The sequence below is a fragment of the Lepisma saccharinum genome, unplaced genomic scaffold (assembly GCF_977018435.1).
Source record: "Lepisma saccharinum unplaced genomic scaffold, izLepSacc3.1 HAP1_SCAFFOLD_286, whole genome shotgun sequence".
In the NCBI taxonomy this organism is placed as follows: domain Eukaryota; kingdom Metazoa; phylum Arthropoda; class Insecta; order Zygentoma; family Lepismatidae; genus Lepisma; species Lepisma saccharinum.
In genome coordinates this window covers 16171-40507 of record NW_028143035.1, presented here as the reverse complement: position 1 = coordinate 40507, position 24337 = coordinate 16171, and the positions used below count along the sequence as shown (strand labels likewise).

General features: G+C 41.5%; 1 pseudogene; it reads left to right on the top strand.

Annotated features, from left to right (window-relative positions):
* Positions 1-11475: 11475 nt before the first annotated feature.
* LOC145982655 (large subunit ribosomal RNA) lies at positions 11476-12974 on the top strand (annotated as a pseudogene).
* Positions 12975-24337: the final 11363 nt, after the last annotated feature.

The following is a 24337-nucleotide window of genomic DNA, read 5'->3' as shown; positions in this document are numbered from 1 at the left end:
GAGGTGCCTTCTAGAAGAGAAGAAACAGATATTACTGAAGAATTCTTCGTACTAAACGACATTGAAAAGAAACTCAACATGAAATTTGAAGAATTCCAAACTAAGTTTAAATTCCGCTTTAAAACAGGCCCAAGGAATAAAACAACCTCACACAGGGTGTATGAGGTTGATCCCAAAATTCGAAAACTAATTTTGACATTAGACAAAATTCATCTGGCTTACTTGTCACTGGGAATGAAGGATTATTTAGTCGTCCCGATCTGCAACAACTGTAGAGACCTCGGACACGTCGGAAAATACTGCAAAGGACCACGCTGCTGTGATAAATGTGGCGATTCGGGGCATGAAAGAGAGGGATGCAAAAGAGAGAATCCAACACGAGTCTGCATCCCCTGTTTAAGAAGAAATAGAAACTGTAATGACAACCCCAAGGAATGCCCAACAATGAAATTTTTCCAACAAAGACTAATAGAGAAAACTGACTATGGAGAGTAAGAATAAAAAACAAAGAAAGAACAACACCCCTAGCCGACGCCGCCGCAATGCGGCAAGGGCGAAGGCATATGAAATACGTGTCATGCAAGAACTTGGGATTGTCCTTAAATATGCAAACGAAACCACTATACCACTGCAACTAAAGACAATTAAGGCTATAGATGGATGTTACCTCCACCCTCACCCCCCCTACAGTAACTTCTCCTATTATATCAATGTAAGACTTTTTAGTTTTTATCAACAGCACAATCAACCGCTAATCAGCGACACCATACCTGGATTGAGGCCATGCGCCTTCATCATCCCCCCACCTATCTACAATAACCCATACCATACACCACTGACCACACCTCCTGAGTCGATTATACTTACACCTCCACCCTCCCCATCAAATTCAGCCCTATGTGGCCCTTGGTCTACACCGACCGGCGCCCTTGATAGCCCAACATGCACACCTAACAACAACCTTAATCTAGACAAAATAGAAAATACACTTGCTATAAGGGACATTAAACAATTAAACCCTGAAGCGACCCCCTTTTGCCCAAAAACAGCAAATAACTCGGTAAACAAATCATATGTGACGAATAACCAAATTGATAAGACTGATAACGTCCATAACCTTTCTCCCGATGCCACTGAGACGGATCACCCTAATTCGGAAAACAAATAACCAAACTTCTGCAAACCCACTCTAATGAAACCCCAATTACCTGAGATCCACAACCCTCCCCTCCCACCAGCAAATCCTAAAAATATATATCAAAATTTTGAATTAAATCTTCGCCTGAGCAGGTTAGAGGAGAAGGAAAATCTAATAACTGCATTGCGACTGCTAGTCCGACTGAAGAAGGATGGAGGGAAGACCATTGCATTCCCACATCCGGAAGCCGTCGACAAAATGCTCTTGCGGTGTAGCAACATCCCAGTGGATCCGGATCAATTGTATGATATAATGAAAGCTGCATTTGAACGTAGGGACCTGAAACTCGACCTGGATGAAATATATGCTGACTTCGCCAAGTGCCATGGAAGAGTTGTACAAAATACAGCAAATCCCTGGCATCTATGGACCTCAGTAGTACGCCATTGAATATGGAAGAAAAAAACAGACTAAAAATTCTACAAATAAACCTTAACGGAGCGGAGTTGGCAACGGAGGAGATATTCATGTATGCAAGAAGCAGAAAAGTGGATATACTTTTGTTCCAGGAACCTTATCTCTTAAATGGAAAAATGATTCATGCTCCAATCGGAGCAAATTGTAATTATATCCAAGACCCCAACACAAAATCGGCAATGATTTCATTAAACAAAGATATTACAATCATGAAAATCGCACATCTCTCAAACACACATATAATTTGTACAGAAGTAAATTATTACACACTCAAATTTATAATAATCAACTGTTACTGCCAGTACAGCCATGATATTGAAATATATATAGCACAAATTAGAAATATATACCTCGCGTACCAGAATGAAAAAATACTACTGGTAATGGACAGCAATGCTTCCTCTCCCGCGTGGTTTGGCAAAGAACTAAATAACAATGGAGAACAAATCATGAACTTTATAGCCGAACAAAACTTAGTAATAGAAAACATTGAAGGTAACCCGCCTACATTTAGAGGACGAGCGGGAGCTAGTAGTAACATTGATTTGACACTTACAAACAATAAAATGACAAATTTAATACAAAACTGGATGGTACATGATATGATCACCACAAGTGACCACAACGCAATCACCTTCAATGTTAGTCTGCAAACCACACTAACAGTATCCGACCAAAAAGCCCCTGAGTATAACTGGAAGAAAATTGACAAGGCAAAGTTTCTAGAAAACATCAATCTAACAGAATATCCAGGACCAGGGAAAACCGCAGATGAATGGGCGGAAATCCTGGAAAATAATCTTCAGGTCGCAATAGCGGCATCAACGCCGAGAAGAATAAAGAATAATCGAAGTAAACCCTGGTCTGCAAAATTAACTAACCTGAGAGCTAATATTCGTCACGCGAGGAAACAGTACCAAAAAACAAACATCCACAATAGAGAGGAATATTTACAGGCCTACCGTAGAGCCAAAGAACGCTATGCTGCAGAATTAAAAGAATTTAAACAAAAAAACTGGCGTAATTTTGTGAACAGGAACTTAGAAAGGGACAAATGGGGCCTACCAAACAAAATCATGACAAACAAAATAAAGCCTAAGGAAAGCATTACCACATTACGGAAACCCGATGGTTCATTTACAAAAAACACGAGGGAGACTGGGGAACTACTGCTTCACGGATTGCTCCCGGACGACGAGGCGAACACAGACAATCAAAGAAACAAAGAGATCAGAGCGAACAGTAATAAATGTTTAAATACCACACCTATTTTACCATTCGAACCTGAGGAGGTCCTGAGAGAGCTAGGAACAATGAAAAATGGCAAGGCACCAGGACCAGATGGTATCCCAGTGGAAATTCTTAAACTATCTATCAACAAAACGATCAACTACATAACGGCCCTATTTAACCTCTGTCTGATCCGTAAAGAGTTTCCTACGCTGTGGAAAGAGGGAAAGTTGGTAGTTGTCAAAAAAGAAAACAAAAAGGATGATACTAGCATTAAATCTTATAGACCTATCTGCTTATTGAATACAATAGGGAAGCTCTTTGAGAAAATGCTTAACAAAAGGCTTCAAGAATTTCTCATAATGTGCAACAATACCGGCAACCAATATGGCTTCACAAAAGGCCGATCTACAGAGGATGCTATTAACGCCCTTAAGGAAGAAATTGCGAATTCAAACAAGAAAATAGTAATAGCCATATTTGCCGATATTAGCGGCGCATTCGACAATCTATGGTGGCCAAATCTGTTCCACACCCTCAAGGACTTAAACTGTCCGTCAACCTTATTTCAGGTACTGCAGGATTATTTTAAAAATCGTAAAATATCCTTGAAAATAGGAGACGAAGAACTGACTAAAGTAATAACAAAAGGATGCCCACAGGGCTCAGTGCTTGGTCCACATCTGTGGAATATCAATCTTGAACCATGTCTGAAACACCTTGGCAGTAATCCGGAGATAACAAGAGTTATTGCATATGCAGACGACATTGTCGTTATATGTGCGGATGATTCAAGAGCCAAAATAGAACGAAGTGCAAATAATGCCATAGCGGCCCTGGAAAATTGGTGCAATAACGCCAAACTGAAACTTTCGGCAGAAAAAACGAAATACCTCATTGCCAAGGGTAATATTAGTACCAAAAGAAATCCGACAATTAGATTAATGAGAACGAACATACAACGCTCAACTAATTTTGAATACCTCGGAGTAACCTTGGAGGAAGGCATGAAATATGGAACACACATACAAAAAACAACAACTAAAGCAGAAATGGCAATAAGCAAAATTATTAGGGTAGCGTCAACGCAGTTTGGCCTAGAACCTGGGGTGGTGGATACGTACATCAGAACCATATACTATTCAATCATAACATATGCGACCTCTACCTGGGCTGAGGGACTCGCATTGAAAAAGAACACCAGACTTCTGAGGGCTTCACAGAGAAGAATTCTGATAAGAACAACGGGCGCTTTTGGTACAACATCCACCGAAGCATTATTAGCCCTAACGGGACACCTGCCAATGGACCTGGAAGTCAAATGGAGAGCGGGAAGGTATTTCTTCAAAAAAGGAGAAGAAAATAAAATGACAACTTGCATTGGAAAGTTCACCCCAACCCTGTTTGAAATGAGAGAGACCTTACTGGATAATTGGCAGGAGGAATGGAAAAATTCACAGAATGGAAGAAGGACATTTAGTATCATACCTAAAATCCGAGACAACACACTGATGAAAAAACACTACACCAGGGGACTTCTGCACTTTCTTACCGGACATGGGCCATATGGGGAGTATCTCCACCGCGTTGGCGTTGCCCTGGAACCGAGCTGTGCTTCATGTGGAGCTGAGGTGGATTCACCGGAGCATAGGGTCTTCTATTGCCCGGAAGCAACCGCCAGAATAAAAACCCTACGTAGAGGATTACCTACCTTCAACCTCAAAATCTTGCTATGCGAACAGCAAATAACAAACCTAAAAACCCTGGCCGATGAGGTCTCCGAAGAAGAGAAGAAGAAATTCAACCAACACCAATACCTCAACAGACCCCCTCAAAATAACCAAACACAACCGGAGGCGCCAAGGAGAAGCGAAAGGGAAAGAACGAAAACTCGAAGAGTAAGTCCTACCCCCGAGCAGGAAGAAGGGACCGAAGAGATAGAGGCACCGCCAACAGCTGCAAGAAGAAGATTTTTTGTGGTATCAACCGGAAGACAGGAGGCCGCAGCAAGAAGAAGAATTCGTCCAGTTCGAATGCCGGGGGAGAGACATAAAGAGTATTTAGCAAGAGTGGCGGCCGCCAGGATGAATGAATAAATAAATAGATTTATGACGTGCTGGAACTCCAGCACAAGTGATAGCGGCATTCCGATATCATATTCCAAATTGCCGAAATTTAAACCGTAAAATATAAATAATTTAAATAATTTAGATGCTAAAATTATTTAATATTCAAATAATCAAAATATTCATCATGTAGTGGAAATAATAACCATATCTGTTAATAACAAATACTACAAAGTAGCTTGGTATCATAGAATATAATTTGTCCTTGTCTTACTAATAAAAGCTGTTATTAAATAATTATTAATAGTAAATATCTCTTATCTCTTCGTATTGATTTTTTGTATCATTATTATAGCATATTAACTTAGAGATCAGAGTGTAGTCATTTTGATCAAATTATCCAACATTTCCTTACATATTATGTAATTATCGTGAAGTCTGAGACTGAAGAAACTGGAGTAACCTTGGAGGTGCGGGACAAACCGACAGGGATGGGAAGACCCAGCCTCTGGGGTGAGCAATCTCCCAAACGTTTAAAATACCAAAGGTCCTCAACCAATTGCGATCTTGTCCCTGGCGGTTTCGTCCTGTAACAAGGACCAATTATTTCATAGATCTCATAGATCCCGGGAATCCGGAATCCGGATCTCAGAAAATGCTCTGATGTCTGTAAGGGAAATTAGATTATGTGTATCAATTAAATGGAGTTATATATATGTGTTTGTTGGCTTTATGTTAAGTGTTATATTTTATATTATGTTACGTCTATATATGTATTGTACTCAAGAGGAATTAAATAAAGGTAATGTGCAACAATAATGGGCGAACCGTAATACGAGCAACTGCCGTCCCAGTTTATCTCAGAGGCACTGGGACATTGCGCATACCCTCGAATGTATGCGGGTGGAGGTTTGGATACATTCGGGGGTTCCCCCATTATTGTCCCTGTCTACCCTCATGCGGAGCAAAGGAGGACACACCTGAGCACAAAACTTTCTTCTGCCCAGCGGCTGAGGAGGATGTAAAAAAACTACGCATGGAACTACCAACTTTCAATACAAAATTGCTACTTTGCCCACAGCAAATAGAAAATCTAACAAAATTAACCAATCTGGTATCATTAGTGGAAATGAACCGATTTAATAATCAAGTCAACCCATCCCACGCCCCTGACACACAAACGAACACAAGTCCTAGGAGAGGAAAGGAAAGATTCCAGCCACCTAGATCAAGAGATGGAGTAGCCTCCTCAAACACCTCAACCCAACTACATGATTCCAGCTCATCGCAGGATGAGGAAGCACCAGCAGGAGCTTCCAGAAGAAGATTCTACATGGTATCAACAGGACGTAAGGAGGCTGCAGAAAGAAGACGAATTCGGCCGATTCGGATGCAAGGGGAATCACATAAAGAATATATGAAGAGAGTGGTGGACTCCAGAACCAATTAAAAAGTGTAAACTACATTTAAACCTATTCCCTAAATTCAAATTAAACTAAATAGAATTAAATTATTTTTCAATTATAATTATTAACTGGTATACCAGTTAAAAGAGCGCCGGCACTCCGGTGTTTCTATCTTCTAACTTTTTAACTATCATTTAAACTTTAAACCCTAAAACATATAATCAAAACTCCCAAATGTAAATTATTATACCTCATAGCAGCATCAATTTGTATGTGGAGAATTTTAATCACTTTATTATTGTTAACCCCTAAATAAACTTATTGTTAATTGAATTATATATATATATTTTTTTTTTCTCTCTCTCTTTTTTTTTTAAAATAAATCCTAATTTTAATTTAATTATTTAACCCCATGTATTTAAGGCTAAAGTGTATTCATTTTGGTCTAGTTTATTTTCTTTGGTTTTATTACTAGTTAAATGTTCAAGGTCAAACTTAATTCTAAATGCAACGAGCTAGTAAATTACATATAATCTGTGTAGCTTTCATCTCTACCTGGTAGGGAGCTGGGAACAGTCGCCGGGGACAGGAACACCTAGCCTCTGGGGTGAGCAATTCCCTTCATAGTCCTCAACTAGTAAAAGGTCTTCAACCATTGCGGTCGGTCCCTGGCGGCTTGTCCTAGATCCAATTCCATTTTACTTAGATTCCGGTACTTCGGAATCCGATACTAAGCCGACGCAAACAATGTAATTAATGAGAAACAATTTTAAAAAAAAAATAATAATAATAATAATAAAGTAAAAAAAAAAAAATAAAAAAATAAACATGAAACCAATTCTAGAATTGTACATTAGTTTAAAAAAAACAAAATACACTGGCTTTGTATTGTATTTTCAATTGTTAATTTATAGTCTTCAATATATTAAATGGTGAAATGCTCTTTGTTTTTTGTATTGTCTTATATATGTTTTATGTATGTATTTAATGTAAATTTTTCAACAAATAAAGAGGTAGTACAACAATATCGGGGGAACCGTAAAACGATCAACTGCCGTCCCAGTTTATATCAGAGGCACTGGGACAAGCGCATACCCCTGAATGTATGCGGGTGGAGGTTAGGATACATTCGGGGGTCCCCCCAATATTGTTTGTCCCTGTCTACCGGAGGCGCCAAGGAGAAGCGAAAGGGAAAGAACGAAAACTCGAAGAGTAAGTCCTACCCCCGAGCAGGAAGAAGGGACCGAAGAGATAGAGGCACCGCCAACAGCTGCAAGAAGAAGATTTTTTGTGGTATCAACCGGAAGACAGGAGGCCGCAGCAAGAAGAAGAATTCGTCCAGTTCGAATGCCGGGGGAGAGACATAAAGAGTATTTAGCAAGAGTGGCGGCCGCCAGGATGAATGAATAAATAAATAGATTTATGACGTGCTGGAACTCCAGCACAAGTGATAGCGGCATTCCGATATCATATTCCAAATTGCCGAAATTTAAACCGTAAAATATAAATAATTTAAATAATTTAGATGCTAAAATTATTTAATATTCAAATAATCAAAATATTCATCATGTAGTGGAAATAATAACCATATCTGTTAATAACAAATACTACAAAGTAGCTTGGTATCATAGAATATAATTTGTCCTTGTCTTACTAATAAAAGCTGTTATTAAATAATTATTAATAGTAAATATCTCTTATCTCTTCGTATTGATTTTTTGTATCATTATTATAGCATATTAACTTAGAGATCAGAGTGTAGTCATTTTGATCAAATTATCCAACATTTCCTTACATATTATGTAATTATCGTGAAGTCTGAGACTGAAGAAACTGGAGTAACCTTGGAGGTGCGGGACAAACCGACAGGGATGGGAAGACCCAGCCTCTGGGGTGAGCAATCTCCCAAACGTTTAAAATACCAAAGGTCCTCAACCAATTGCGATCTTGTCCCTGGCGGTTTCGTCCTGTAACAAGGACCAATTATTTCATAGATCTCATAGATCCCGGGAATCCGGAATCCGGATCTCAGAAAATGCTCTGATGTCTGTAAGGGAAATTAGATTATGTGTATCAATTAAATGGAGTTATATATATGTGTTTGTTGGCTTTATGTTAAGTGTTATATTTTATATTATGTTACGTCTATATATGTATTGTACTCAAGAGGAATTAAATAAAGGTAATGTGCAACAATAATGGGCGAACCGTAATACGAGCAACTGCCGTCCCAGTTTATCTCAGAGGCACTGGGACATTGCGCATACCCTCGAATGTATGCGGGTGGAGGTTTGGATACATTCGGGGGTTCCCCCATTATTGTCCCTGTCTACCCTCATGCGGAGCAAAGGAGGACACACCTGAGCACAAAACTTTCTTCTGCCCAGCGGCTGAGGAGGATGTAAAAAAACTACGCATGGAACTACCAACTTTCAATACAAAATTGCTACTTTGCCCACAGCAAATAGAAAATCTAACAAAATTAACCAATCTGGTATCATTAGTGGAAATGAACCGATTTAATAATCAAGTCAACCCATCCCACGCCCCTGACACACAAACGAACACAAGTCCTAGGAGAGGAAAGGAAAGATTCCAGCCACCTAGATCAAGAGATGGAGTAGCCTCCTCAAACACCTCAACCCAACTACATGATTCCAGCTCATCGCAGGATGAGGAAGCACCAGCAGGAGCTTCCAGAAGAAGATTCTACATGGTATCAACAGGACGTAAGGAGGCTGCAGAAAGAAGACGAATTCGGCCGATTCGGATGCAAGGGGAATCACATAAAGAATATATGAAGAGAGTGGTGGACTCCAGAACCAATTAAAAAGTGTAAACTACATTTAAACCTATTCCCTAAATTCAAATTAAACTAAATAGAATTAAATTATTTTTCAATTATAATTATTAACTGGTATACCAGTTAAAAGAGCGCCGGCACTCCGGTGTTTCTATCTTCTAACTTTTTAACTATCATTTAAACTTTAAACCCTAAAACATATAATCAAAACTCCCAAATGTAAATTATTATACCTCATAGCAGCATCAATTTGTATGTGGAGAATTTTAATCACTTTATTATTGTTAACCCCTAAATAAACTTATTGTTAATTGAATTATATATATATATTTTTTTTTTTCTCTCTCTCTTTTTTTTTTAAAATAAATCCTAATTTTAATTTAATTATTTAACCCCATGTATTTAAGGCTAAAGTGTATTCATTTTGGTCTAGTTTATTTTCTTTGGTTTTATTACTAGTTAAATGTTCAAGGTCAAACTTAATTCTAAATGCAACGAGCTAGTAAATTACATATAATCTGTGTAGCTTTCATCTCTACCTGGTAGGGAGCTGGGAACAGTCGCCGGGGACAGGAACACCTAGCCTCTGGGGTGAGCAATTCCCTACATAGTCCTCAACTAGTAAAAGGTCTTCAACCATTGCGGTCGGTCCCTGGCGGCTTGTCCTAGATCCAATTCCATTTTACTTAGATTCCGGTACTTCGGAATCCGATACTAAGCCGACGCAAACAATGTAATTAATGAGAAACAATTTTAAAAAAAAAATAATAATAATAATAATAAAGTAAAAAAAAAAAAATAAAAAAATAAACATGAAACCAATTCTAGAATTGTACATTAGTTTAAAAAAAACAAAATACACTGGCTTTGTATTGTATTTTCAATTGTTAATTTATAGTCTTCAATATATTAAATGGTGAAATGCTCTTTGTTTTTTGTATTGTCTTATATATGTTTTATGTATGTATTTAATGTAAATTTTTCAACAAATAAAGAGGTAGTACAACAATATCGGGGGAACCGTAAAACGATCAACTGCCGTCCCAGTTTATATCAGAGGCACTGGGACAAGCGCATACCCCTGAATGTATGCGGGTGGAGGTTAGGATACATTCGGGGGTCCCCCCAATATTGTTTGTCCCTGTCTACCGGAGGCGCCAAGGAGAAGCGAAAGGGAAAGAACGAAAACTCGAAGAGTAAGTCCTACCCCCGAGCAGGAAGAAGGGACCGAAGAGATAGAGGCACCGCCAACAGCTGCAAGAAGAAGATTTTTTGTGGTATCAACCGGAAGACAGGAGGCCGCAGCAAGAAGAAGAATTCGTCCAGTTCGAATGCCGGGGGAGAGACATAAAGAGTATTTAGCAAGAGTGGCGGCCGCCAGGATGAATGAATAAATAAATAGATTTATGACGTGCTGGAACTCCAGCACAAGTGATAGCGGCATTCCGATATCATATTCCAAATTGCCGAAATTTAAACCGTAAAATATAAATAATTTAAATAATTTAGATGCTAAAATTATTTAATATTCAAATAATCAAAATATTCATCATGTAGTGGAAATAATAACCATATCTGTTAATAACAAATACTACAAAGTAGCTTGGTATCATAGAATATAATTTGTCCTTGTCTTACTAATAAAAGCTGTTATTAAATAATTATTAATAGTAAATATCTCTTATCTCTTCGTATTGATTTTTTGTATCATTATTATAGCATATTAACTTAGAGATCAGAGTGTAGTCATTTTGATCAAATTATCCAACATTTCCTTACATATTATGTAATTATCGTGAAGTCTGAGACTGAAGAAACTGGAGTAACCTTGGAGGTGCGGGACAAACCGACAGGGATGGGAAGACCCAGCCTCTGGGGTGAGCAATCTCCCAAACGTTTAAAATACCAAAGGTCCTCAACCAATTGCGATCTTGTCCCTGGCGGTTTCGTCCTGTAACAAGGACCAATTATTTCATAGATCTCATAGATCCCGGGAATCCGGAATCCGGATCTCAGAAAATGCTCTGATGTCTGTAAGGGAAATTAGATTATGTGTATCAATTAAATGGAGTTATATATATGTGTTTGTTGGCTTTATGTTAAGTGTTATATTTTATATTATGTTACGTCTATATATGTATTGTACTCAAGAGGAATTAAATAAAGGTAATGTGCAACAATAATGGGCGAACCGTAATACGAGCAACTGCCGTCCCAGTTTATCTCAGAGGCACTGGGACATTGCGCATACCCTCGAATGTATGCGGGTGGAGGTTTGGATACATTCGGGGGTTCCCCCATTATTGTCCCATTATTGTCCCTGTCTACTAAAAACTATACAAACAAATTTTCAGTAAAATATTAAGCAGGTAACAAATAAATTTTTCTGCTGTGTATTGTATCTTGAGGTATTAGACTAATTTTGTATCAATATATGCTTTATGTTAGTTAATTATTGTATGTAATCATATATATATATATGTTTGTATGTTTATTATGTATGTAACAACAACTTAACAATAAAGGTATGGCACAACAATATAGGGGGAACCGTAATACGAAAAACTGCCGTCCCAGTTTATATCAGAGGCACTGGGACATAGCGCATGCCCTCGAAAGTATGCGGGTGGAGGTTTGGATACTTTCGGGGGTTCCCCCCATATTGTCTGTCCCTACCTACTGTCTAGCGAAACCACAGCCAAGGGAACGGGCTTGGAGAATGTCAGCGGGGAAAGAAGACCCTGTTGAGCTTGACTCTAGTCTGCCGCTGTCGGGAGACGTGACGAGGTGTAGCATAAGTGGGAGGGCTCCTTCGGGTGCCCGCCGGTGAAATACCACTACTCTCACGGTTTCCCGACTCACCCGGTTGGGCGGGACGCGGGCGTCGGGGCTCCGGCCTCGTCGCACGCCGTTCACGAACCAAGGCCCCACCGGCCGGCCGTGCCTCGCGTGCGGACCGGCCAAGGGGCCGACCCGATCCGGGGACAACGGCAGGCGGGGAGTTCGTCTGGGGCGGAACATCTGTCAAAGGATAACGCAGGTGTCCTAAGGGCGGCTCACCGAGGCCAGAAACCTCGGGTAGAGCGAAAGGGCAAAAGCCGCCCTGATCCGCACCCTCAGTACGGGTGGGACCCGGGAAACCGGGGCCTATCGATCCTCCCCGTCCGAAGGATCTTCGGCGGGAGGTGACAGAAAAGTTACCACAGGGATAACTGGCTCGTGGCCGCCAAGCGTTCATAGCGACGCGGCTTTTTGATCCTTCGATGTCGGCTCTTCTTACCGTGGGGACGCAGCGCTCCCCGAGCGTATGATTGTTCACCAACCAACAAGGAACGTGAGCTGGGTTTAGACCGTCGCGAGACAGGTTAGTTTTATCCTCCCGGCGTTTAGAACGCGGCCAAGGTAATCCTGGTTAGTACGAGAGGAACCCCAGGTTCGGACCAATGGTACCGCGCCGGTTCGATCGAACCTTGGTGCGAAGCTACGTCCGACGGCTGAAGCCTGAACGCCTCTAAGGCCGAAGCCGTGCCCGGAGCTGCGTGACCGTGGGTCCCTGCACTCTGAAAGGCAGAACCACCAACGCTGGACCCCTTCGCCGGGGACCGGTAAGGCGGGGAGCCACCCGGTCAGGGGGGTGAGGCTCCCCGCGAGTAGTGCCATCGAGACTCCGCCCACTTGCCCCACTGACCGAGGTCTTTGGGATTCTAGATGGGGATTCACGGGGTAATCAAGCACTCGGAAGTTGGGACCCTTGAACCACTCGTAGACGACTTGAGTATCTGGCGGGGCGTCGTGAGCGGTGAAGCCTCCGTACGGTGGCGACCCGTTGAAAGGCAGCCCTCGCTTGCAGGTTCGTGCTGTCGGCTGCACGGCACCTGAAAAGCAGACTCTTTCTTTTAGGAGGTCCCCTCCGGGGACCTTCGCCGGGAGTCCAGACCCCAGTTTCGACCGGGGGAGGACTCCCAAACCGGCAGCCGGCACCTTCACCGGATGCTGGCAGCCGGGGCTTCCAGCATGTGGCGGATCGCTGGACTTTGGGGTTTCGACCCAGCCGACCAAACAAGAAGAAGAAGGACCTCCCGGTTTAGCATGGGAGGCAACAACTTGACTCCAAGCCAAGTTGCGAATGAAAAATGATCTTTCTTTTGCAGTTAGAAACTAACTGTAGAGAACGAAAGCAGCAGTTGAACACTGTGCAGGCAGAAAGATTTTTTCTTTTAGACGAGAGGTGTGTATATATGTTATCACTTAATGCTAAGTTAACGCTCCCACCTCCGTTGCTGATGGTGCTTGGCCGAGAAGTTTACTCTCCCAGAATTTTTACCTTTAACGGTAATCTGTGGAGCAAAATCCCAATAGAAAGTCAAGCTGGGAAGAAAACAGAGAAGCAGATTTGTGTGCCTTTGCCACATTGCGGTGTTTGTAGATGTTTGTTGGAAAGATCCATTCTCCCAGAAATTTTTCCTTTAACGGTAATCTCTGGAGCAAAAGCCGAATGGAAAGTCAAGCTGGGAAGCTTCATTCTCCCAGATCTTTTACCTTTGACTGTAATCTCTGGAGTAAAAGCCGAATGGAAAGTAAAGCGGGGAAGCTTTATTCTCCCAGAACTTTTACCTTTGACGGTAATCTCTGGAGCAAAAGCCGAATAGAAAGTCAAGCTGGGAAGAAAACGTAGGAGGAGGAGATTTGTGCGGGTGTCACTGCTACATTGCGTTGCTTGTACAAGTTTCTTGGGAAGCTTTATTCTCCCAGAATTTTTTTTGCCTTTGACGGCAATCTCTGGAGCAAAAGCCGAATGGAAAGTCAAGCTGGGAAGCTTCATTCTCCCAGATCTTTTACCTTTGACTGTAATCTCTGGAGTAAAAGCCGAATAGAAAGTAAAGCTGGGAAGCTTTATTCTCCCAGAACTTTTACCTTTGACGGTAATCTCTGGAGCAAAAGCCGAATAGAAAGTCAAGCTGGGAAGAAAACGTAGGAGGAGGAGATTTGTGCGGGTGTCACTGCTACATTGCGTTGCTTGTACAAGTTTCTTGGGAAGCTTTATTCTCCCAGATTTTTTTTTGCCTTTGACGGCAATCTCTGGAGCAAAAGCCGAATAGAAAGTAAAGCTGGGAAGAAAACAGAGGAGGAGAATTTTTTTGTGTGTGTGCCTTTGTCACATTACCGTGCTTTTAGAAGTTTGTCGAGAAGCTTCATTCACCCAGAACTTTTACCTTTAACGGTAATCTATGGAGCAAAAGCCGAATAGAATGCCAAGCTGGTAAGAAAACAGAGGAGGATGATATTGTGTCACTGCCACATTATGTTGCTTGTACAAGTTTCTTGGGAAGCTTTATTCTCCCAGATTATTTTTTGCCTTTAACGGGAATTCTCTGGAGCAAAAGCCGAATAGATTGTAAAGCTGGGAAGAAAACAGAGGAGGATGATATTGTGTCAATGCCACATTGCGTTGCTTGTACAAGTTTCTTGGGAAGCTTTATTCTCCCAGAATTTTTACCTTTAACGGCAATCTCTGGAGCAAAAGCCGAATAGAAAGTCAAGCTGGGAAGCTTCATTCACCCAGAACTTTTACCTTTAACGGTAATCTATGGAGCAAAAGCCGAACAGAAAGCCAAGCTGGGAAGAAAACAGAGGAGGATGATATTGTGTCACTGCCACATTGCGTTGCTTGTACAAGTTTCTTGGGAAGCTTTATTGTCCCAGAATTTTTGCCTTTAACGGCAATCTCTGGAGCAAAAGCAGAATAGAAAGTCAAGCTAGGAAGAAAACAGAGGAGGATGATATTGTGTCACTGCCACGTTGCGTTGCTTGTACAAGTTTCTTGGGAAGCTTTATTGTCCCAGAACTTTTGCCTTTAACAGCAATCTCTGGAGCAAAAGCCGAATAGAAAGTAAAGCTGGGAAGAAAACAGAGGAGGATGATATTGTGTCACTGCCACATTATGTTGCTTGTACAAGTTTCTTGGGAAGCTTTATTCTCCCAGATCATTTTTTGCCTTTAACGGCAATCTCTGGAGCAAAAGCCGAATAGAAAGTCAAGCTGGGAAGCTTCATTCACCCAGAACTTTTACCTTTAACGGTAATCTATGGAGCAAAAGCCGAACAGAAAGCCAAGCTGGGAAGAAAACAGAGGAGGATGATATTGTGTCACTGCCACATTGCGTTGCTTGTACAAATTTCTTGGGAAGCTTTATTGTCCCAGAATTTTTGCCTTTAACGGCAATCTCTGGAGCAAAAGCAGAATAGAAAGTCAAGCTAGGAAGAAAACAGAGGAGGATGATATTGTGTCACTGCCACGTTGCGTTGCTTGTACAAGTTTCTTGGGAAGCTTTATTGTCCCAGAACTTTTGCCTTTAACGGCAATCTCTGGAGCAAAAGCCGAATAGAAAGTAAAGCTGGGAAGAAAACAGAGGAGGATGATATTGTGTCACTGCCACATTATGTTGCTTGTACAAGTTTCTTCGGAAGCTTTATTCTCCCAGATTATTTTTTGCCTTTAACGGCAATCTCTGGAGCAAAAGCCGAATAGAAAGTCAAGCTGGGAAGCTTCATTCACCCAGAACGTTTACCTTTAACGGTAATCTATGGAGCAAAAGCCGAACAGAAAGCCAAGCTGGGAAGAATACAGAGGAGGATGATATTGTGTCACTGCCACATTGCGTTGCTTGTACAAGTTTCTTGGGAAGCTTTATTCTCCCAGAATTTTTGCCTTTAACGGTAATCTCTGGAGCAAAAGCCGAATAGATTGTAAAGCTGGGAAGAAAACAGAGGAGGATGATATTGTGTCACTGCCACATTATGTTGCTTGTACAAGTTTCTTGGGAAGCTTTATTCTCCCAGATTATTTTTTGCCTTTAACGGCAATCTCTGGAGCAAAAGCCGAATAGAATGTCAAGCTGGGAAGAAAACTGAGGAGGATGATATTGTGTCACTGCCACATTGCGTTGCTTGTACAAGTTTCTTGGGAAGCTTTATTGTCCCAGAATTTTTGCCTTTAACGGCAATCTCTGGAGCAAAAGCCGAATAGAAAGTAAAGCTGGGAAGAAAACAGAGGAGGATGATATTGTGTCACTGCCACATTATGTTGCTTGTACAAGTTTCTTGAGAAGCTTTATTGTCCCAGAATTTTTGCCTTTAACGGCAATCTCTGGAGCAAAAGCCGAATAGATTGTAAAGCTGGGAAGAAAACAGAGGAGGATGATATTGTGTCAATGCCACATTGCGTTGCTTGTACAAGTTTCTTGGGAAGCTTTATTCTCCCAGAATTTTTAACTTTAACGGCAATCTCTGGAGCAAAAGCCGAATAGAAAGTCAAGTTGGGAAGAAAACAGAGGAGGATGATATTGTGTCACTGCCACATTGCGTTACTTGTAGAAGTTTCTTGGGAGGCTTTATTCTCCCAGATTATTTTTTGCCTTTAACGGCAATCTCTGGAGCAAAAGCCGAATCGAAAGTCAAGCTGGGAAGCTTCATTCACCCAGAACTTTTACCTTTAACGGTAATGTATGGAGCAAAAGCCGAATAGAAAGTCAAGCTGGGAAGAAAACGGAGGAGGATATTTGTGTGTGTCATTGCCACATTTTTTTATTTTATATGTTGTAAGTTTTAGACTACATCTGTCAGTCGTTTTCCCAAGGTGCATAGGTAGCATATTTAAGCTGAAGGGGAACTTTATCACTGTAATTTCTTGCGAAGAAAGATGTTTGTTTCTGTCGTTTAGAATGAAAAGTTTGGCCGGCAGAAAACGTATGCATCGCCTTGCAACTTGCACATGTGCCGGCAGAGATCTCTTGCTGTAGAGTAGATGCTTGTGTAGGCCGACAAACACACAACAGAGTGTTTTTTTGTTCCCTTTACTTGATCTACCTGTGTGTAAAATTTGAAGTCGCTAGCTCGAAGTTGGAAAATAACGGTCAAAATATTTCAAAGTCAAAACAGCACACGATCCTGCAGGCTTGGGATCATTGCTTCCTAAAACGTACTCATCCCTTCGCGATCAACCTCCCTCGTGCAAATTCTGTTAGGACAAGGACATAGCCTCCTTCCACGCGACTTTTGTCACTTTTGCCCAGAAATTGAATTTTCCGTTCAATTTTGAATAAGGTCCACCCTATGCAGCCAAAACAGCACACGATCCTGCAGACTTGGGAATTTTGCTTCTCAGTTGGTACTCTCAAAGTCACTTTCAGCTTTCCTTGAACGTTTTCGTGTAGAGGAAAGATGTAGCTTCCATCCTAAGAAATTATTTGAGTTTCGCGCCAAAACTCAATTTTCCATTCAAACTTGAAAAACGGTTAAATTTAGCATTTTTCATGCATTTCCAATGGAGAATCAAACGTTTCCCGTGACTCGAACCCTACACCCACTGCTTACTTTACCGTCACCTTGTCTTCCAGCCTCCTTCACTTACCACCATGAGTTAGGCGTTAGCGCGATACGTCTGCTGGAACCAGTTCAAAAGGGTGTTTAGGGGCGGAGGTGCAGGTCGCTGGGGACGAAATCCGCCATTTTCCAAGATGGAGGCCGCGATTTTGGAGATATCTGAAAATCGCATTTACCTTTTTTGTTCTCTTGACTGGATCTAGGTCTGTGTAAAATTTCAACTCGATTGCTCGAAATCGAAAAAATTGCTTAGGGGGGGCGAGAAGCACTTCTTGGGGGGACGAGAAGGACATTGTCTTTTTCTTTATTCACTTTTTCACACTTTGCTTGGTTCGAACCTGGGAGGAGAGGTACTGAATTACCCTAATCCCAAGTTTTGTCTTCCTCGGTTAACCACAAGTACACTTTAAGGGCCTTTTCCAGAAATGGCGGTTTGGTTGGGCGAGAAGGACGCAGGCTCGCGGATTTAATTAGAAAAGTCACCCTTCCGACATTGCTTTAGACTAGCCCTGCATGTTTTCGTGTATGGGAAAGATGTAGCTTCCATCCTAAGAAATTATTTGAGTTTCGCGCCAAAACGGGACTTTCGGTTGAAACTTGAAAACCGTTAAAATTTAGCATGTTTCATGCATTTCAAATGGAAAATCAAACGTTTCCCGTGACACGAACCCTACACCCACTGCTTACTTTACCGTCACGTTGTCTTCCAGCCTCCTTCACCTACCACCCTGAGTTAGGCGTTAGCGCGATGCGTCTGCTGGAACCAGTTCAAAAGGGTGTTTAGGGGCGGAGGTGCAGGTCGCTGGGGACGAAATCTTTTGTCTTGGGCTCTACAATTAGTTTGGAATTTGACTCGAACACTCCACCCACTGCTTACTTTACAGTCACCTTATCTTCACCTACCACCCTGTGTTAGGGGTTAGCGCGATGCGTCTGCTGGAACCAATTTAAAAGGGTGTTTAGGGGCGGAGGTGCAGGTCGCTGGGGACGAAATCCGGCATTTTCCAAGATGGAGGCCGCGATTTTGGAGATATCTGAAAATCGCATTTACATTTTTTTGTTCTCTTGACTGGATCTAGGTCTGTGTAAAATTTCAACTCGATTGCTCGAAATCGAAAAAATTGCTTAGGGGGACGAGAAGGACATTGTCTTTTTCTTTATCCACTTTTTCACGCTTTGCGTGGTTCGAACCTCATCAAATTTTACAATCTGTTAGGAGATGTACTGAGAGAATAAAAATATTACCGTGACTCGAACCCTTCACCTCCCGATTACGCCACGTTTAACTTATCTTCCAGGGACCTTCCTCTGTCACCGTGGCTCAGGGGATAGCGCTATCTTCCATTTGAACCTTACAACTAGGCTGTTTTCTGGGTGCACAACACAGAAACGCAACCACCTAAAAGCAACGGAACGAGCATGCTTTGGATTTTTGCTTCCAAAAACTTACTCTAACCGTTGCGATTAGCTTTCCTTGCTTTAATTATTGTAGCTTGATGTTGCATCTTGCATCCTATCGAATTTTGAAACATTCCCGCCAAAAGTGACTTTTCTATTCAAACTTGAAAACCGTTCAAATTCAGTATTTACACTGAATTTCAAATGGAGAATCAAACATGGTCACCCATGGTCTTTCGCTACATTTTTGGGTTTAAGAGACCGTTTATAGGGTGTTTGCTGCACAGATGGCTGGGAAGTAGACTTTCGACACTCGATGGTGGGAGAAACCGGTCTTGCACGGTTCTCAGATACCTGCTTTGGGAGTCCAGCTACATTTCTCCCCCACCCCCTCCCTTCTTCTTCGGCCGGTCGGTCGCGTAAATCCGATTGACTGACCAATAAATTACCTCGTAATTTAAATTCGAACTGGAAATCTTCCTTGGGCAACCGTTTCTTATTCCCTTCATTCCATTGCTTGTCTTTGAGCTGAAAGGAAGCGAATCCAAAATCTCAAGATGGATTTCAGGTGAGTGTGTGGATTTTAAAATGCGCTATTTGTTGTGTTATTTTGTGCCACGCGCATAACGATGTCTTTTCATTAAACGAATATCTTTCTTCTCCAACAGTAACGATCCTATGCTGCCGAATTATGCAACGCCAGTCGAAGGAGGCCTTACCGACGAAGATATTAAATTCCTGGACTCCATTTCCGGCGAATTGGTGCAACTTGAACTTGACAAGAGGGAGTTACGAATCCCGGAACCCGAGACCATGTCTGTGGAGCAACTGGAAAGATCCTTGAAGATCGTAGAGGAGTTAATAGTAAGTTGAGTACGGTAACAGAGACGATGTTTCACGTGTATTTTCGTGTGTGCAATCTTTTAAAATGTTGTTGCCGTTTCTACAGCTATTTTGTTTTCATTCTTGTCTTTGCAGCGAGAAGAAACACAGCAGTTCCCACCGCAACAACATATAGAGGAGGTGATGCCCGAACAACAACAACAACAACTTGAGGCTCCGGCTCCCCCACCTCTACCCGCACTGAAAGAGAAGAGGAACAACATAAGGCGCAAGGTGAGTAATTCGTTGAAATTCAAATGTTCCCTCTCTGCCTGTATTTAATTGTAAATCGATAAATCTATGCGTGTCAGTGTTAAACTCATGCCTTTGTCTTCCCTCTTTGTGTTTTTCAGAAGATCTGCCCAGAGTGCGGGGAGGAGTCTGCTACAGTTCCGCGACACCTGCGGAGGAGGCACTCTTACTCGAGGAAGATGATGGAGATGTACTTTGCCTCCTCCGAGGGGAAGAGGTGAATAATGAATGCTGGCCGCCGCCTCAGGTGTAGGATGGAGGGCTGCCAGGGGACTGTTGTGAAGATGGGGCAGCATCTTGTGCAACAGCACGGGATGGTGAAGGGGACGAGAGAATATAAGGATATGATGGCCCTTTCCAGAGGCTGGGTTCGGGCATCATAGGAGACGACGGATTATTTTATAAATGTGTTTCGTTTCTTTGTTTTTGTTATTATTTTAATCAATATTTTTTGAATAATTTCTCTAATTCAAAATATGTTATGCGTTTTTTCTTCTATTGATATTTTTATAAAATTTGGTGTTTCCCATATTTATTTTAATTGTGTTTGATTGTTTTTATTTAAGAAATAAAAGTATATTTACGTTTTAAAAACTGTACGTGAGGAATTTTATTTAAACCATTTTTGCTTCTTGTTTTTGTAATGAACATTTTGGTTTTGTTAAAGAAATGAAATACATATAACAGTGATGATATAACCGTGGTTGATGATGATCGAATTGTTGTCTTTAGTCCACTTTATGCACAGAAAGGGTAATCAGGCCTGGACTTCATGCACAGAAAGGCTTATCAGGACTGGACCTACAGTTTAAAGACCCGAACCATTTAGCTTAATCGGAAAAATGAATATTTAATTGTTGTCTCAAGTCCACTTTATGCACAGAAAGGCTAATCAGAACTGGACTTTATGCACAGAAAGGCTAATCAGGACTGGACCTACAGTTTAAAGTGGGACTCGAACCATTTAGTTTAATCGCAAAAATGAATATTTAATTGTTGTCTCAAGTCCACTTTATGCACAGAAAGGCTAATCAGGACTGGACATACAGTTTAAAGTGCGACCCGAATCATTTAGTTTAATCGCAAAAATGAATATTTAATTGTTGTCTCAAGTCCACTTTATGCACAGAAAGGCTAATCAGGACTGGACTTTATGCACAGAAAGGCTAATCAGGACTGGACCTACAGTTTAAAGTGGAATCCTATCTAAGCACAGTTTCCATTGAGGCGCAAATGCTGTAGGGTCCTTGGGATTCCATCGAAGCACAAATCATGTAGTGTGCTCTAGGAGCACAGTCAATATGGAAACACAAAGCCTACGTTCGAGCGTGCTTATCCTCAGTTGACGCCTCTGCAACCTCTTGACGAGGTCTCTCTTCGATAGCTGGAGCAAGACGGTGCGCGGGCGAGCGGTTACGGTGGAACTTGTTCTGGCATCTCCCCTGGATGGTGAGTTTAATCTTCGTTTTAAGTGAAGGTAGTGATTCAACATTCTGCATTGGTTTAGATACGTTTACGGCATTTTATCCGAACATTTGTTCTCATTCAAAATATCAACTTTCTGCATTGTTTTAAGCACTTTCGCATCTGCCTTTCCTCATTCAGCAACACCTGATATGTTCTGATTGACAGCTTTATCGTCGTACACTTGCAATCCTCTTACCTGTATGTGCTCTTTATGTTTCATTGTGAATGAAAATGGTAATTAAGATGTAAAGTAAAACTTTGTTTTCTTTTGTCTCCAGGAAAACATACGTGCACGCAACAGGAAGGTGTGCCCGGCTTGCGGAATTTCCATGATGGACGTCCCGAGGCATCTCAGAAACAAACACGGATGGAGCCGCGAGAAGTCTTCTGCATTCCGTTACTTGCCAAGCTCTTTGAGGAAAAGCATTCAAAAGAGACGTTTGAAAGTTTGCCCGATTTCCGGCTGCCCTGCTAAGGTGAGGAGGTTGGACCAGCATGCGGTGGTGGTTCACGGATACGACAGGAGTTCCAAGGACTACAGAGGTCTGCTTGCAGAGGAGCGGCGAATGAGAGTCGACTCAAGATCGTGCCGAGAGGATGAAGATGGTGCTGGTGGAGAATATGAAGAGGATGTAGTGGATGCAAGATCTGTGATATCGGAACGACTGTATGCAGATTTTCGGTCGTGGCTTGGGACGCTGGATGGCGGGCTCGTAAGGGAACGTCGGATAGTGGATCAACATGCATTTCAGGCAAAGTCGGCGATTGACTTTGCTTGCTTGGAACATCTGAACGAGTTAGCTTCGGCTCGAGGGATCTCCAAGACTAGAGCTTTTTTCGAAGACAGCCTGGCCGACCGAAGACCGGGAACTTGCCTCTCCTACCTCGGTTCTCTGTCGAACCTTGTGAAATTTGCGCTGCAGCGGAAATTGGTTTCTTCCGAGCAAGCTGGATGCTGTCTGGGTCACTACCAGAAATGGGCAAAGTCGTTCCGAGTTCTGGAGAAGAAGAGGCGATCCGAGGTAATGGAAATAGAACAGAAAAATGCCGTAACCCCCGAAAATGTGTCAAAGTTTGAAAATGGGCCGGTATCCCGGCGCTTCGAGGAGATTCTGCGGAAGGTAACTTCGGACGAAAGCTTCACGCCATCAAGAGCTGATCGCACCACTGTCCGCAACTACTTGTTGTTGCAGATTCTACTCTCCACCGCGCAAAGGCCGTCAGCAATTGTAAACATGACACTGAAGGAATTCCAGGAGGCTTCCAGCTTTCAGGTACAGGTGGAGAAAGGGAAACGTGATGTGCACGTCATTAGAGTTCATGATCACAAGACGGCGAGTAGTGGGAAAGTATATATAACCAGGACAAGAAAGGAAGAGCCCCCCTCATGCAGATTTGGCTATACTTAAAACTTGCTCAACATGCCCATATGAGTTTTTTGCTCTAGTGTGGAACTCTGCCTAACCCAAGGATTTTGGAAAAATCCCCTTCGGGAATTTTTCAGAAAAGAAGAGCTCTTCTCATGCAGATTTGCTACACTTAAAACTTGCTCAACATGTTCATATGAGTTTTTTGCTCTAGTGTAGCACCCTGCCTAACCCAAGGATTTTGTAAAAATGCCCTCGGGAATTTTTCAGAAAAGAAGAGCTCCCCTCAGATTGATTTGATGCACTTACAAAAGTTGCATCAGCCAGATTTTTGTCCATAAACTTGTCAAAAATTGATATTTTTTTGGCTACACCTGAAATTAAGCAAAACACCCACACACACACATATATACCCACACATATCCCCCCCCTCATACACACACACATATACATACATATACACCCATACACACACACATGTAATGCAAGAGCTCTTGCATCATGCTGTGCAACAAATTATTATTCAGCAACAAATTATGATGCAAGAGCTATTGCATCATGCTGTGCAACAAATTATTATCCAATGCAACAAATTATTAGCCATGTATTGTTTTTTAATTGCTTAATTATGATATAATATGATGATGTGTTATATTTTGATTGGTTTATTTGTTTCAGAAGTTTTAATTTGTGCTTAGGGTATATAAAGAGATTTTGTATTGCATCAGCCAGTATTGTGAGAGTGGCTGAGGGGAGCAGATGTGTTGTTACAGTCCTTCTCATACTTACAGGCCCGTTTGTTTTAATTTATATTTCTGGTATATTGAACAATATTTTGCCTGACATCCAGCTTGTTTATTGTAATCCACTCATATTTAGGGTCAGGCTTATATCTCTCCCAGCCTGTTATACAAAAAATCAATACATAACAAGGCCATTCTAGACATGCATGTCCGTGCAGGTATTTGCGGAGGGTCAGTTTAGATCAATATTTCTACTTGTGGGCTATTGGCCTTACAACCTGTCATAAGATAGGCATAGAGTTTTGATTTAAAACCCAAAAAATTATATAATAAAACCGAGGATAAAAATTAATAATAATATTAATATTATTAATATTAAGTATATACACTAAATATACAAATCACACAGCTGAACCTAACTGATATTTTTATTAAGTATAAAGTTTTGAATTGAAGCCCAGAAAATCTTATATAATAAACAACAAGAAAAATGCCGAAACAAAAATATTGTGACCAATGCAATAAAAATATATTTAGCTCTAATTGGGCCAGACACCAAAAGATTTGTAACCCAGACAAATGCAGAACTCCCACAAAAATATGCCCCAAATGCCATAGAAAATATAACATGCAATACTTCACATATACACATAAAGATACTTGCTCTGCACAGTTATCAACATTGTCCCCACAACCATCTACATCTGGTCTGAAAAGGAAGCATGAA